This window comes from Vigna umbellata, chromosome 3, assembly GCF_029865625.1.
Source record: "Vigna umbellata cultivar VRB3 chromosome 3, Vumbellata_1.0, whole genome shotgun sequence".
NCBI lineage: Eukaryota > Viridiplantae > Streptophyta > Magnoliopsida > Fabales > Fabaceae > Vigna > Vigna umbellata.
Genome location: NC_142167.1, coordinates 54415343 through 54431679, shown reverse-complemented (window position 1 = coordinate 54431679; position 16337 = coordinate 54415343).

Below are 16337 nucleotides of genomic sequence, written 5' to 3'. Positions count from 1 at the left end.
ATTAATTAAGATGATGATGACGAAATCTAACCAATAATCAATTTAAAGAAAATAAAAAAAAAAAGGTGCAAATAAAATATTGAAACAGCACCGACTCCGTTAACATTTTCAGACATGATATAATTTTTTTCCAAATGACAAACAAATTCTACAATAACATCCTTATAAGAACTTTTATCTAATTTTTTCTTTAAAATTATAATCAAATTATTAAAAAATTACAAAAATTTCTATGTAAATATTTATTATTCGTAAATAGTAGATATTTTAATACTATTTATAAACGATTGAATATTATATTATTTGTATGTGAGTATTTATTATTCACAAAAATTTAAAATTTTAAAATTTCGTTTATATTTTTTAAAGTTAAATTTAATTAAAATCAAAATTATTATATATTTATCAGATTAATTTTAATTAAAATTAAATTAAATTTATATTATATTATATTTTATATATTTTTTATAATTTTATTTTAAAAATTTATAAAATATATTTTTAAAATATTTGAAATATTTATAAATTTTAGAATATCTACATACAAGTACCGAAAAAAAAAAAGTAGATAAACTTTTTTTGTTACGAATCAAATACGAATAAATGTTATTTGTATTCAATTATACTTATTTTCATTGCTCAACTTTCTAATAACAAATAAACTTTTTAATATGTATTATATAATTTTTAAAAGATACAATTTTATTAAATAAATATGATCTAAAAACGAATTGATGTTTTTAATATAACAAATTTATTAAATAAATATTGTCTAAAAATGAATTGATGTTTGGTGAGAAAAAAGCATGGGCTTTAAATGCTAAAGTGTGATTTAACACAGTAAAAATATTTCGGATCCTGAAAATGAGGTGACACGTGACGGTGACGTCGACTTGGCGACCAAGCTTTGCCTTGGCTTTGTCTGCCATGTTTACGCCATGATCAATGCTCTCAACCTCCCACATGCATATGGGTTTATAAGTAATTAAATAATATTCATATTTCCAATAACAAAAAGGTTTAAATTCATAAAATTATTATATTCTCATCAAAGTCTATAATATTTATAGACATATCTTTCTATTATTATTATTTTTTATCATGGCTTTATTTTTTAATAAATGAAAATCATTGTCTTATTTAATAAAATGCATAACTACACAAAATATCTGGTACAAACATATTTATATAACTTCATCATATATAAATAAATATGTTTATTTGTAAGTTCACTTATAGAATTTTTTTACTATAATTTCTATAAAAATTAATTTCAGTTATAAATTCTTTTTTAACTTTTTTGATAATTAATCAATATACTTTTTTATTCTCACTTTTTTCTCCTTTATCTATTTTTTTTTATACATAAGTCTTTTTGTGCCCTGTCCACGCTTTCCACGCTATCCATTGAGGTTTGTAGTTAAGGGCATCGCATGGATTTGAAAAGTACTGTGGATTATTTGGTAGGCATTATTTATATTTTGTGAGTATTTGTGGGGTTTAATTTGAAAAGATTTGTGAGAATTTCGTGTATGTGCTTTTCAAACAAAATTATTTCTTTTGTAAATTTTGTTTGAATAAAAAATTAATTAGTCGAGTCTTATAATCTAAAAATTAATATCTACCTAAAAGTATACTCCTTTCTTTTCCTACTTTATTTATATATTTATGTTTTTTTTTTCATTCTTTTAAAGAACGACAGTCATAAGTGTTGGAAATCCAAGTGTAAGTCCAAGTTTCACATTGGATAGAAATGAGAAAGTAGAGTAGTATATAAAGATAAAAGACCTATTAACCCATTACCTTAAGGTTTTGGGTAACGAGTGGTGTCGATCTCTTATATAGTTGACTCATATGTTATTGATGTTTGTGTAACTCACAGGGTAACCTCTTCCTCGATAGACCCAACAGTGGTATCAGAGCCAAGTTTGTCTTGATGACCGACTCGGACGAGTATAATGATCCCTATACCGAAAGTCTTCCTGACAAAGGGTATCCAGGTAAGCAAGTTCCGTTAAGATACGACCCTTGGAAAGGGTTACTCATGGTAGTGCTTCCGCTAGAGGGGGAGTGTACCTATGTGGAAGGGACTCACCCTTGAGGGGGAGATGTTGGGAATCCAAGTGTGAGTCCAAGTCCCACATTAGATAGAAATGAGAAAGTAGAGTAGTATATAAAGATGAAAGACCCATTAACCCATTGCCTTAAGGTTTTGGGTAAAGAGTGGTGTCGATCTCTTATATAGTTGGCTCAGATGTTATTGTTGTTTGTGTAACCCACAGGGTAACCTCCTCCTCGATAGACCCAACAATAAGATCTTAAGTAACGTAACAACAATCTTAACTTATTACAATTTTTACGAATAAGTTTGTTTTTATCTTTTTTTTAACTGATTTTTAGAAGTTTTGCATGTATGTGTAATATTTCATTTTAATAGTGTAAAACATTAAATAAAATATTACAAAGAGGATGATTAACAAGAAAACCTAGAAATTTCTTAAGGAGAAGGTTTCCACCTTATTAACGAAAACCTAACTACATCGGTGCTTCACCTTTACCCCGGATCAACTAAAAGGACATTCTCCTAAGCTCACATCATTTAAGGTGATCATTTCAAAAGAAAAGACAAGCACACAAAAGTAGACAAAGACAAAAGGGTAAACTAATATCAAAAGAATAAAACTTGGAATTCACAAACTGTCATATATTATATTTCACTTTCAAACTTAAGCACAACACCTAAACATGAACATCTAGACTCAAATATCCGGACACATACGTTATTGTTGAGATATGGTGGGTTGTGCACTTGTAGTGGTGGAACAACTGGCCCACCCCAAGCTACCATACAAGGTTAGTCCGTTAAACAACACCTTACAAGGTAAAGCCCATATACTAGGACATCCTACTACTCTCACCACATGTCTTACCTCTCTCTACTTAAGAATGAATGATTATTAGAGTGTCAAGATAACCCCCAAGACTAAGCTCCTACAATAATACATACACTACTTGAAACAACCAATAAGAATTTCCCCCTTTGGAATTCTTTTCAAACCATACATAACCACACACATAGCCTCCTTTAAAAATCATCATATAAACCAATATATACTTTTAAACAAACCTTAAAGCACTAATACAATTCAAAGTTACAAGAAAACAAAAGAAAGAACACCTCAAACATGATTTGAACAGGTCGCCCAGTACATGTCTTGACGCCCAGCGAAAGAACCTCCTCTCTTACTTAGTGAGAAACTACTTGCTCTACGAATACAAAAATAGAGAGTTCTCGTCGCCTAGCGAGAACTCTCGTCCAACCACTACTACAATAAGCTTCTCCCCCAAACGAACGCGCTCAACCCCCATGGCTCGCTTTATGACTCCAAAAATAGTGGGTTTTGTTTGCCCACCAAGCCTATGCTCGCCCAACAAGATTGTAGAATTATGCTAAATAACAATTATGCATAATTTGGCCTACCAACCTTAAACTTCCTTCCTTCAAACATATTTACCAATACATATATGAACCAAAATGCTAGTTTATACCCTAAATATAACTTATAAACATGTTTATCATTAAACTTAAGCATCACTATGATTATTTTCTCATGAATTAGACTCATAAGTATCCAAGTCACCATTGAAAAGTTCACCACACAATTCTATCCATTTCTAATCACGTTTTAGTAAACTAAAGGTTCAAACAAGTTCTAACAAACCTAAAACCTCATATTTCTCAATCCAATCATTATATCAAAATCTTGTCTATCAAAACTCTCTCTTTTTAAACCAAAATTAAACTACAACTCTACTTAATTACTACTTTACATTTCAACCTTATATTTTGATTAATTATGGTTTTAGACAAGTTTAAAATGACCCTAAAATAGATCCCAAACATCAATTGTTGGTCAAAAGTAGTTCCTCTAGAAACTCACCTAACAAAACTTCAATTTGAACCAAAAACCAACTCAAGAATACTCCTTCTTTACTACCTTCAATCCTACATCAGTTTTATACCTAATTGAACTTTAAAATACCAATATTAAAGTTCAAACAAGTATCAATTCATAATCATATCCAAAAATATTCATCAATATGCAATAATTACTAATTAATACACAACAAGACTCAATAATCATCTCTATTAATGACGTATTCAACCAAATCAAACATAAATTCATACTACTTATACGAACTTAAAGCAAATATCAGCTTCCCTTACCTGACAGAAGACCAAATCGCTCTAGAAAGCCTAAAACAACTCCAACATACAAAAATTCTTATATACTTCTACGAACTACAGAAACGCGATCAAGGTACATCATTAGGACCACTGATCAATAGAGAGTCATATAGAGGACTTAAACTTCACTTTCAAAATAAAGAGCACCAACATGCAAGGAAAACAAAACTGACCAAAGAAGGAGCAGAAAATCAACTTACTCTATCTAAGAAACTAATATGTTATACTTGAAGATCTTGCTGCAAGGATCACTCAGGTGGTCTCCGATTTTCAAAACAGATGAACAAGAGATGAGAACTCCTAGAGAGAAGTCAAAAAACTCTAGAAAAGTAATTTCCAAAGAAATTGTATGTTTTAAAATAGTGAAACTTGTTCTTAATGAAACTATTTATATTAAAACCATTGAATATTAAAATAATCAAATCTCACTATTTTTAAACTACTATCACTTTTAAAATACCATTTTCTAGGTCTTTACAACATGTATATAGAATTTTTGCATATAACACAAAGGAGTTCAAAATGAATCTTTGTTTGATAAAGATTGTTAGGAGTTGTTCACATTGTTGATCTGTGTTTTCGAGTATAGTATCTATGAGAGATAAAGGCTTTGGAGCTTAGTGTTGAATCATAAGCTTAGTTCAGGTAAGAGAAACTAGTTATTTTTGTTGTTCTTTTTGTTATATTTTATGATTTAGTTATGTGGTTGAGATTTGTGATGAGATATTATAGTAGTGATGTTGTTTGTTAATGAACATGAAAGTGAATGGATACCTGTGTGATAAAATGGTTTCATTAAGCATGAACATAATTGATATATCAATCAGATCAAAGTGATTTAGTGAGAGATTGTTTTAGACTAAATATATCATTTTTAGCTTAGGAAAGCATTTATAAGACTCAACTTGATCCAATTTATACTTTGATATATATGTTAAGTATTAATTATGTAAACTTATTGGGTGAGCTAACTATTTGCTGAACAAAATTCCAAATTTTAAAATGCAAAAAACTTAAGTCATTTTACTTATTTGGCGAGTTTTGTGAAAAGGACTCTTAAGGGTTCAAGTTGCTAGATGAGTAAAGGGCTCATTGAGTAAAATTCAAAATTTTAAGATCTGAAGAGTTTAAGTCATTTTACTCGTTGGGCGAGTGTAGCCTTGTTGGGTGAAACATTTTATTGAGAGTTTTATTTATTTGCTCGTTGGGTGTGTCAATTTCTTAACTAAGAAAAACTGTTTTAATTAAAATTCAGAGATCTTAGAGGGGATTGGTCGTTCAACAAATTAGGACTCGTTGGACGAGTATATCTCCAAGGGTAGCTCATTAAACGAGTGAGAATGCTGACTAGATGAGCTTGAGTTTTAAAAACTCTAAGCTTTCTCTCTCTTAGCAAGCTAGTGTGCTCGTTGAGCAAGAGGAGAAGGTTGTAGATATAAAAACTAGTGGTTTGAGATTTTAAAATGAATATGTGTGTGAGAGACCAAGTAGAGTTAGGGCATGAGCCATAATCTACTCTAAAGGTGTTTGAGAGGTTGCATAGAGTCAGGGCATGAGCTAGGGAGAAGAGTTTCATTATCTCATGTTAGCAAAATGATGAAGATGAAGTTTTGATGATGTCCAAATCAAGTCAAGAGAAATCAAGATTCAAGATGTTATGAAGACTTGTATTGCTATGGAAAGCTTTTGTAATAATTGTAGTTTAGTGTCTAGGACTTAGATTTTTAGTGGTTTTGATTCCATGTAATTTTATATTATATAATTAATGTCCAGAGTCAAAATCGCACTGTATTAATCGATTAAAACAAGTATTAATCGATTAAAACAGAGGCTGGCCCTGAAAACCCAAGTGCCACTAGAATAATCGATTAAAGTGTATAATAATCGATTAATCTTGAGAATAATCGATTAACACTGACCGTTGGGGTTTTCAGATTTGAAAAACTAGCCGTTGTACTCATTTTAATCGATTAATACTTATGTTAATCGATTAAATGCGTTAGATGGCCCGTTTTCGAAGAATGGAAGAGTATTTGGCTGAGTCTATAAATTGGCTCTCTGTTTATCTCAAAAACAACTCTTCCCTTGTGCTCTAGTACTCAGAAATCATTGAGACTTGTGTGTTCTTGTTCGGCTTGTGAAACTCGTGTCTGTGGAGCTGGTGAAGTGCTGCTACGGTGACAGAGGAAATAGCCGGTTCATCCTTGGTGTGTCTGAGGAGGTGTTCGGAAGAGGAAGTTCATCCTTCGTGAAGTATTCGGAGGAGGTGTTCATCCTTTGTGAAGATTCAAAGGAGGTGTAGGTTCATCTCTTGTGGTTTCAAGAGAGGTGGTTTCTAAACTTTTACAAATTGTGTTTCTTTGTGATTGTAATTTGTAATTGTTTTGTGTTAGTGAAAAAGGTTTATCTTGTTTGAGATAAGCGACTGGACGTAGGATTGGTAAGATCCGAACCAGGATAAAATCATCTGTGCAAATTTCTCTCAACCTTACTCTCTTTATTTGTCTTTATTATTTGCTTGGTAAGTTTAATTGAGTAGAAATTAAAAGGCACACGTTTGTATTAAAAACCCTCTTGGTTTGTTATTCCACGCTAACAATTCCGCTGCAGCGATTCTAACATCTCATACTCATTTCCAAAGAAAAAATGCATCCACATCTCCATATCAATACCCAATGGGTATAACATTTTTATCCCATCCGTATCCTGGGTAATGAATATAGTCGTATCCATAGTTGTGTTTTTTCTTTTTACAATATCAATATCAATTAAATAAATTTTATTAAAAATAAAATAAAATCACAATTGAAGAAACATGATATTATCAAATATTCAGAAAGAAATTATAATTGAATACATTTCAAATTAGAGTATCAAACAAAATTTCATGAGGACCAAAATATTTATTACTTTTGCAAATGTTAATGAAATAAAGTTGATAAAAGTATATTTTTTTAGAAAAAATATTAAAAACAGAGGTATACAAGTTTAAAAATATCTTAAATGTCTTTTTTCTTCCTTTCTCAAAATTCTAATGAAATATTTTTTAAAACACTCAAAAAAATTCGGGTCAAATATTTTTTAGACCCTAAACTTTAAGGAGAAATTGAAATTTTTCTTTGTTTCACACTTTGATACAATATGATCCTCAAACTTAACAAATATAGTCCTCATAAACCAACTATGATAAATATTTTTAACTTGTCAAACGACGTTTCTGGATGTGGTTTGAGTTGTTTACACTGTTTCACACATTCAAGCACAAATGTTAGCCTGAAACAATGTTTAACACTTAAAAAAATTAACTTATTTGGATTAAAAAGATTACATCCACTCATTATTAAAGTTTAATGACTAAAATGTATCAAATTTAGGACAAAGATGAATTTCAATGTCGCATCCAATTTTAGGAACTACAAACATATTTAACCTTATAAAAGTTATAATATGATTTTGATCACTAAACTATCACGCGATTTTGATTTTCATCTCCAAACTTATCAATTTTCATTTCTCTCCTTTTAGAAAGTACAAGATTTAGTTTTTTTTTCTTATGTGATTAACGGTGTGTCATATGACATATGTACATCTAAAAATTATTTTTAACACAATTTTATATCTCAAACTAAATTAACTATTTTAAAATAAATTCTAATTAAAATAACATTTTAAAACACAAAACTCGAATAAAAAAATAAATTTAAAGATTAAATGAGAAACAAATTTACACTCATCACTTTCCATTTTTTATTATTTAAATACCATAAACTAATGTAAATATAGTTGGTTTAAAAAAATATTGTTTTGACACATTTTTATACCTCAAACTAAATGAACTATTTTAAAACACAAAACACAAATAAAAAAGCTAAGTTTAGAAATTAAATGAGAGTTGTACTATTATTTCATATATTTTTATTATTTAAATATCATAAATTAATGAGATATGGTTGGTTTCTATTGAGTTTTTGAAGTTTCCTCATTTCGAAACAGATGATTATAATTTTTAATTTGTTGTTCAAAATTTAAGATCCAAACCAAATTAATAAGATAAAGTTGATCAATAAAATTTTTGAATTTGAATATATTCCCATTGTTACTGGATAAAGTTGAATCCTTGACCATCCTATCATAAATCCTAATTTGTAACTTGATTGAATTTCCCAATCACCTTATACAACCCTCCATGTCATTTCTCTCAATTATGTGCACACAAGTCATTATGATGACAAGAATCGTTTCCCTTTTCTTATAAGACTAAGCAACGAGAGTCTCCACGAAGATTCAACCTTCGAAAAATGTTCAAACCTTGTACAACCTTTTTATAGGTTTTATTTAATAAAAATCAAGTCAAATTTACAAAATAAACTCTTATATAATAGTGTTTTTAAAGTAAATTGCTCTTATATTCCCTGAATTTTTTAGAATCACACCAATATCTCATCTTAAGAAAAAAAAAAGTTCTAAACAAATCTCTCGTCTATTTATTAAAAAAAATCCATTATCACATTTTTTCTTACTTTTACCAATATTCTCTTCCTTTTTAGAAAAACTGTACTTACACTATAATAAAAAAAGGCCTTAAAAGAATAATAACAACTTAAAATATATGTGTAATTTAAAAAAAAAAAAGTGCCATAAATGGATGACAAAAACAAAGTCCATAAAATGAAATTTGAAGAAACATAGTGAGCACGACCTTTGACAACAACAGGCCCGTGCCGTGTCCGTCATGTAGTTCTTCTGTTCATTAATCTTTCACCCATTCTTCTTTGAATTTCAACCTCCATCAACTTCAAATCATGCCTCTTTCTTTACTTTTTCTTCTTTAGCTGTTTCATATCTCATTGAAACTTTGAAAGGTTTTGTTTGAATAATCAAATTCTAACTGTGAAAGCACTATCTATTTTTCTCATTTATGATTTGCATAACAAACAAATTTGCATCACCTAAAACTTTTCATTTTCAAAATATAAATTATTAACAAATAATTTTTACTATATATTGATCATGTTGATGATGAAAAATAAACTTAACATAGGATAAAATATAATTAATTATTGTTTGGGTATAACTAAATTTGTTACATAGAAGAAAATCAAATCAGTCGATTTAATTTATTGATCAAATTAAATAACTTATTGTCATACAATATGTTGAAGTTACTATATCATTTATTAATATATTGTGAATATAGGATTTACTTATATTAACATCCTCCTAAATAATCCTTGTATTAATATTTCATTTTATGTAAGTTGCACTAGCATGCTTAAAAGTTAATTTTATAGTAATTATATGCAGTTCTCTATATATAATTTTACTATTTTATATCGTAAATATAAGAATATAGTACTTATAAGTTTAACTTACAAATATATTTGAAATTTACAAAATCATATTTTATATTGATTTTGAATGAATTCTTAAGTTCCAATATGAATTTTGAATGAATTATGTACTCTTTTTCTTAGTATGAGAAGTGTTGTTTCAAGATGAATTCATGTTTGCATGTGATTGTAAAAGTATACTAAGATTTTTTTTTATTCGAATTTTTTTATATAAAAGTATTGAATTCTATGATAGTGAGATTTGGAGCTTAATTTTAGTCAAGAAGTTTGATCAAGATAAGGGAAGCTAGTTTGTTTTCTATCAGTACTCTAAATTAAAGGATATGAATCTACGAGTGACATTGCCACCAATGTTAATAATTGGTATAGAAATTATTTTATTTAATATATGATGACTTTTGAATTTTGAGTGAGATATTTAATTGAACTACTTTGGTGTTTTTTGAGTAGTGAAATCATCATGATATATCAATTGAGTTAAATTCGTTCAGTGTTCAGTGTTGGATATTATTTTAGAACTAAATATATCATATTAGATACAAGTAATAATGAAACAAACCTAATTTTCCTGTGATAATTTGTTGGGCAAGTCTAGTTTTCATTAAGTGGCTAAATTTCACTTGTTTTGTTGAGAACTTTTGTTGAGCACATTTCAACATGTGTTTAATTCGCTATGTAACCTTATTGTTGGCTAAGCAATAGAGGCTTTTATGAACTTTAAGAAAATAACTTTTGTAAATGTTTTTAAATGCTAAAATTGGTTTATCCTTATTTGTTTTGTTATATTTAATAAATATATCGTATGTCGATATTATATTAATGTAATGGAAAGATTCATTATGAGAGGATATATGTTTGTGTGTATGTGTCTGTGTGTGTGTGGGTGTGTATGAGTGTGCGTGTGTGTGTATGTGTGTGCGTGTGTATGTGTGTGTGTATGTGTGTGTGTATGTGTGTGTATGTGTGTGTGTTTATATGCGTGTGTGTGTGGGCGTGTGGGTGTGTGTATGTGTGTGTGTATGTGGGTGTATGTGTGTGCATGTGTGTGTGTCTCTCTATGTTTGTGTGTGTGTGTGTGTGTGTGCATGTGTGTGTGTTTGTGTGTGTGTGTGTGTGTGTTTCTCTATGTGTGTACGTGTGTCTGTGTGTACGTGTGTGTGTTTTTGTTTGTGTGTCTGTCTGTCTGTCTTTATGTGTGTGTTTCTGTGAGTGTGAGTGTGTGTGTGTGTGTGTCGGTGTGTGTGTGTGGGTGTGTGCATGTGGGCATGTGTTTGTGTGTGTCTGTGTCTGTCTATGTGTGTGTTTGTGTCTGTGTATGTGTGTGTTTGTGTCTGTCTGTGCATGTGAGTGTGTTTGCGTGTGTAAGTGTGTGTATAGGCTGCTCGTGTGTGTGTGTGTTGGCGTGTGTGTGCGTGTGGGGGGGGGGGGTGTTTGTGTGTGGACGTGCGTGTGCGTGTGTGTGGGCGTGTGGGCTCGTGTGCATGTGTGTGGGGGGCGTGTGTACGTGTATGTGTCTGTGTGTATGTGTGTGTGTGTACGTGTGTGAATTTCTGCCTTTATGTGTGTGTCTATGTGTGTGTATCTGTATGTCTGTATGCATGTGTTTCTCTGTGTGGGCATGTGTGTGTATACGTGTGTGTGTGTATACGTGTGTGTGTATACGTGTGTGTGTGTATGTGTGTTTGCATTTTTGTGTGGGCATGTGTGCGTATCTATGTGTGTGTATCTGTATGTCTGTATGCATGTGTTTCTCTGTGTGGGCGTGTGTGTGTATACGTGTGTGTGTGTATACGTGTGTGTGTGTGTGTGTATGTGTGTGTGCATTTTTGTGTGGGCATGTGTGCGTATCTATGTGTGCGTATCTGTGTGTGTGTGTGTGTGTCTTTATGTGTGTGTGGTTGTATGTGTGTTTCTGTGTGGGTTTGTCTCTCTCTCTCTCTCTCTCTCTCTCTCTCTCTCTCTCTCTCTGTCTTTGTGTGTATATATGTGTGGCTGTGTGTGGGTAGGTGCGCGTGTGTGTGTACGTGTGTTTGTGTGTGTGTTTGTGTGTGTGTGCGCCTTTGTGTGTATGTGTATGTGTGTTTCTCTATGTGTGTATGTGTGTTTGTGTGTGTGGCTGTATGTGTGTTTCTGTGTGGGTTTGTGTCTATCTCTCTCTCTCTCTCTTTGTGTGTTTATATGTGTGGTTGTGTGTGGGTAGGTGTGTGTGTGTGTGTTCATGTAGGTGTGGGCGTGTGTGTGTGTGTGTCTGTGTGTGTGTGGCGTGTGTGTGTACGTGTGTTTGTGTGTATGTGTGTGCCTTTGTGTGTGTGTGTGTTTCTCTATGTGTGTATGTGTGTTTGTGTGTGTGTGTGTTTGTGTGTGGGAAAGTGTGTTGTGTTAATGTGTGTGTGCGTGTGGGTACGTGTGTGTGTGCATATGTGTGTGCACGATGGCGTGTGCGTTTGTGTCTATGTGTGTGTGTGTGTTTGTGTGTCATTGTGTGGGCGTGTCTGTGTCTGTGTATGTGTTTGTGTGTTTGTGTCTCTATGTGTTTATGTCTTTGTGTTTGTGTTTGTGTTTGTGTGTGTATATGTTTGCGTGTGTATGTGTGTGAGTTTGTGTGTGTGTGTCAGTGTGTGTCTATATGTGTGTTTGTCTATGCATGTGTGTGTTTTTGTGTATGTTTGTGTTTTTGTGTGTATGTATGGGTGCTCGCGTGTGTGTTTGTGTGGGGGCGTGTATGTGTGTGTGTTTGGACGTGTGTATGTGGAGGGGGGGGAGAGGTGTGTTTGTGTGTGTGCGTGTGTGTGTGGGCTCATGTGCGTGTGTGTGTTTGTTGTGTGTGTGTGTATGGGCGTGTGTGTGCGTGCGTGTTTTTGTGTGTGTGGGCATGTGTGTGTGCGTACGTGTGCAGATGTGTGTGTTTGACGTGTGTGTTTGTGTGTGTGTCTCTATCTCTCTCTTTGTGTGTGTATGTGTGTTTCTCTATCTGTGTACGTGTGTTTGTGTGTGCGTGTTTGTGTGTCAGTGTGTGGTGTTGATGAATAGGAAAGTGTACCGAATCACACAAGTAATATAAAATGGTAAGACCAAGCATCGTGTCCCAAAGGACTCTCGGCACTACACAGTCGTGTGATAACTTGATTAATTAAGACTTAAAGAAAACAATATCATTGGGTTCAAATGCAAAGACAGAAAATTAAATATGAATGCAATTTGATCAATAGAAAAATAGCACAGTGATGAACGGATGTTGTTTAATATGAGATGAGTATGTTGTTGGGGTTAGATTTCACCAAGTTTCCTCTTGTGTATGTAGGAATTCTTCTTTATGCATTAATGTCAACGTCACTCACTAAATTACTTAAACTCGATCCCTCGGCGAAATAAGTTTGTCCTCAATCACCAATTCATGTAATAAGCACAGATGAATTACTCTAACAATTAATGAAAAAGCATATGTTATTAAGAATCAATTCAAATACATGAGAGTTCACAATGTTACATCATCCCTCAACAACAAATAGATTTTAGTTCACCATAGACATGATGAAACTAGATGAATAATGGAAAAGCATGAGATAACAAAACCCTAAAAGTAGAGGATGGAAGCTCCCGCATCCAAATCCGCCTTCAGAGTGTGGAAGAGTGTGTTGTTGTGCTGCTTCAGCCAGAGATACAAAACATAGGACGCCTGGATCCTTTAAATAGAGCAAAGACAGAACAGAAACAAAGCATAAGCCTGTGTTGTTGGCGCTCAAGCGCCCCACTTAGGGCCCCCAGGCGGTGAGCGGTGGTCTTCCACGCTCAAGCCTTAGAGAGGACGCCCAAGCTTGGTGCTTCTGACGCTCAAGCGACCCAAAAGGGGCGTCTGGGTGGTGAACGGTGGTTCCCTGCGCTCAAGCCTTAGAGAAGACGTCCAAGCTTCGTGCTTCTGGCGCTCAAGCGCCCCAAAAGGGGTGCACAGGCGGTGAGCGACGATTTCCTACGCTCAAGCCTTCAAAAAGGGCGCCCGAGCTTCGAGCACTCCTCCCTTATGATGCTTTTCCAGGCCTTTCTAAGCTCCATCTCCATGGCACTTCATCCCTGCTTTCCATATTATCTCATTTTCTACCAAAACAAGGAGAATTAGTCATAAAATCATCAAATTCAACCTCAACTCTCTTATTCACACAACTTAACAGAAAAACATGATTCCAAGAAAGTTTCTAAGCAGAAAAGGGTGCATTTAGTATCAAAATTACATCACAAATAACAGTATTTTCAACCGTTATCATGTGGGCGGGTGGGTGTGTGTGTTTGTATGTTTGTTTCTATGTGTGTGTGTGTGTGTGTGTTTGTATGTGTGTGTGTGTGTGTCTGTGTTTGTGTGTTTGTGTTTGTATGTGTGTAGGTGTTTGTGTCTGTGTGTGTGTATGTTTGTATGTGTATGTGTGTGAGTCTGTGTGTGTCTTTGTGTGTATCTATGTGTCTATGTGTGTGTTTTTCTCTATCAGTGTGTTTATCTGTGCATGTGTGTGTGACTCTGTGTATTTGTGTCTGTGTGTGTGTGTATGGGCATGTGTGTGTATGTGTGTGTGTCTCTGTGTGTGTGTGTGAGAGAGAGAGAGAGAGAGAGCTTGTGTGTGTGTGGGCATGTGGGCTCGTGTGCATGTGTGTATAGGGGCGTGTGTTGTTCAGCATGAATGTGTGGGCGTGTGTACGTGTCTTTGTGTGTGTTTGTGTGTGTGTGTGTGCACATGTTTGTGTGTCTGTCTTTATGTGTGTGTCTATTTGTATGTGTTTGTGTGTGTGTGTGTTTCTCTTTTTTTTGTGTGTGTGAGTGCGTATGTGTGTGTGGGTGTGTGCTCGCGTCAGTGTGTGGGCGTGTGTGTGTGTGTATAGGTGTGTGTGGGCATGTGTGTGTATAGGTCCGTGTGTGTGTGCGTTTGTGTGTGGGCATGTGGGCGTATCTCTGTGTGTGTGTGTGTGTGTGTCTTTGTGTGTATGTGTGCCTGTATGTGTGTGTATGTCTAGCTGTGTGTGTGTTTCTATGTGTGTTTGTGTCTGTGTCTCTGTATCTGTGTGTATGTCTAGTTGTGTGTGTTTTTGTGTGTGTATGTGTGTATGTGTGTGTGTCTCTCTCTTTATTTTTGTGTGTGGGCGTGTGTGTATGGGTGCACATGTGTGTGTTCGTGTAGGTGTGGGTGTCTATGTGTGTTTGTCTGTGTGTGTGTGTTCGTGTAAGTGTGGGTGTTTATGTGTGTCTGTCTCTGTGTGTGTGTTCGTGTAGGTGTGGGTGTCTATGTATGTGTGTGTGTGTCTATTTTTTTGTGTTTGTGTCCATGTGGATCTTTAGGTCTGTGTATGTATATGTTTGTGCGTGTGCGTATGTGTGTGTGTGTGTTTCTCTATGTGTGTATGTGTGTTTGTGTGTGTGTGTATGTTTGTGCGCCTGTGTGTGTGTTTCTAAGAGTGTGTGCGTGTGGGTTTGTGGATGTGGGCGTGTGTGTGCGTTTGTGTGTGTGTGTGTCTGTGTGTGTTTGTGTGTTTCTCTATGTGTGTACGTGTGTCTGTGAGTGCATGTTTGTGTTTTTTTTTGTGTGTGTATGTTTGTTTGCTTGTGTGTATGTTTCTGTGAGTGTGTGTGTGTGTGTCGGTGTGTGTGTGTGTGTTTTTTTTGTGGGTGTGTGCATGTGGGCGTCTGTGTGGGTGTATGTGTCTGGGCGTGTGTGTGTACCTCAATGTGTGTATGTGTGTGGGTGTGTGTTTGTGTGTTTGCGTCTATGTGTATGGGTGTGTGTGTGTATCTATGTTTAGTTGTGTGTGTGTTTTTGTGTGTGTGTTTGTGTCTGTGTGTGTATTTCTGTGGGTGTGTGTCCCCTCCTTCTCTCTCTCTCTCTATCTTTCTCTTTGTGTGTAAATATGTGCGTGTCTTATTGAGTGTCTATGTTTGGGCGACTTTGTATGTGTTTGTTTGTGTGTGTGTGTGTGTGTGCGTGTGGGTATGTGTGTGTGTGTGTGCACGATGGCGTATGTGTGTGTTTGTGTGTGTGTGTGTGTGTGTGTGTGTGATGGGGGGCTTGTGTGTGTGTGGGCGTGTGGGCTCGTGTGCGTGTGCGTGTGTGTGTGTGTCGGGCGTGTGTTGTTGGGCGTGTATGTGTGGGCGTATGTACGTGTTTGTGTATGTGTGTGCATGTCTATCTTTATGTGTGTGTCCATATGTATGTCTGTGTGATTGTTTTTCTATGTTGTGCGTGTGTGTCTTTATGTATGCGTGTGTGTGTGGGTATGGGTGTGGGTGTTTGTGTGCATGTGGTCGCGCGTGTGTGTGTATAGGTATTTGTGTGTGTATGTGTGCGCGCGCGCGTGTGTGTATGGGCGTGTGTGTGTATCTGTGCGTGTGTGTGCCTTTATGTGTTTGTATGTCTAGTTGTGTGTGTGTTTCTGTGTGTTTTTGTCTCTCTCTCTCTCTCTCTCTCTCTCTCTCTCTGTGTGTGTGTGTTTGTGTTTATGTGTGTAGGTGTCAATGTGTGTGTGTTCGTGTAAGTGTCGGTATCTATGTGTGTGTATGTGTGTCTGTTTTTGTGTGTTTGTGTCTGTGTGGGTGTTTGTGTTTGAGTGTGTGTATATTTTTGTGCGTGTGCGTATGTGTGTGTATATGTGTGTCTGATTGTGTTTGTGTATCTCTGTGTCTGTTTATGTATCTGTTTGTGCGTGTGTGTATGTGTGTATGTGTGTGGACGTGTGTGTGTGTGTGTGAATTTATGCGTGTG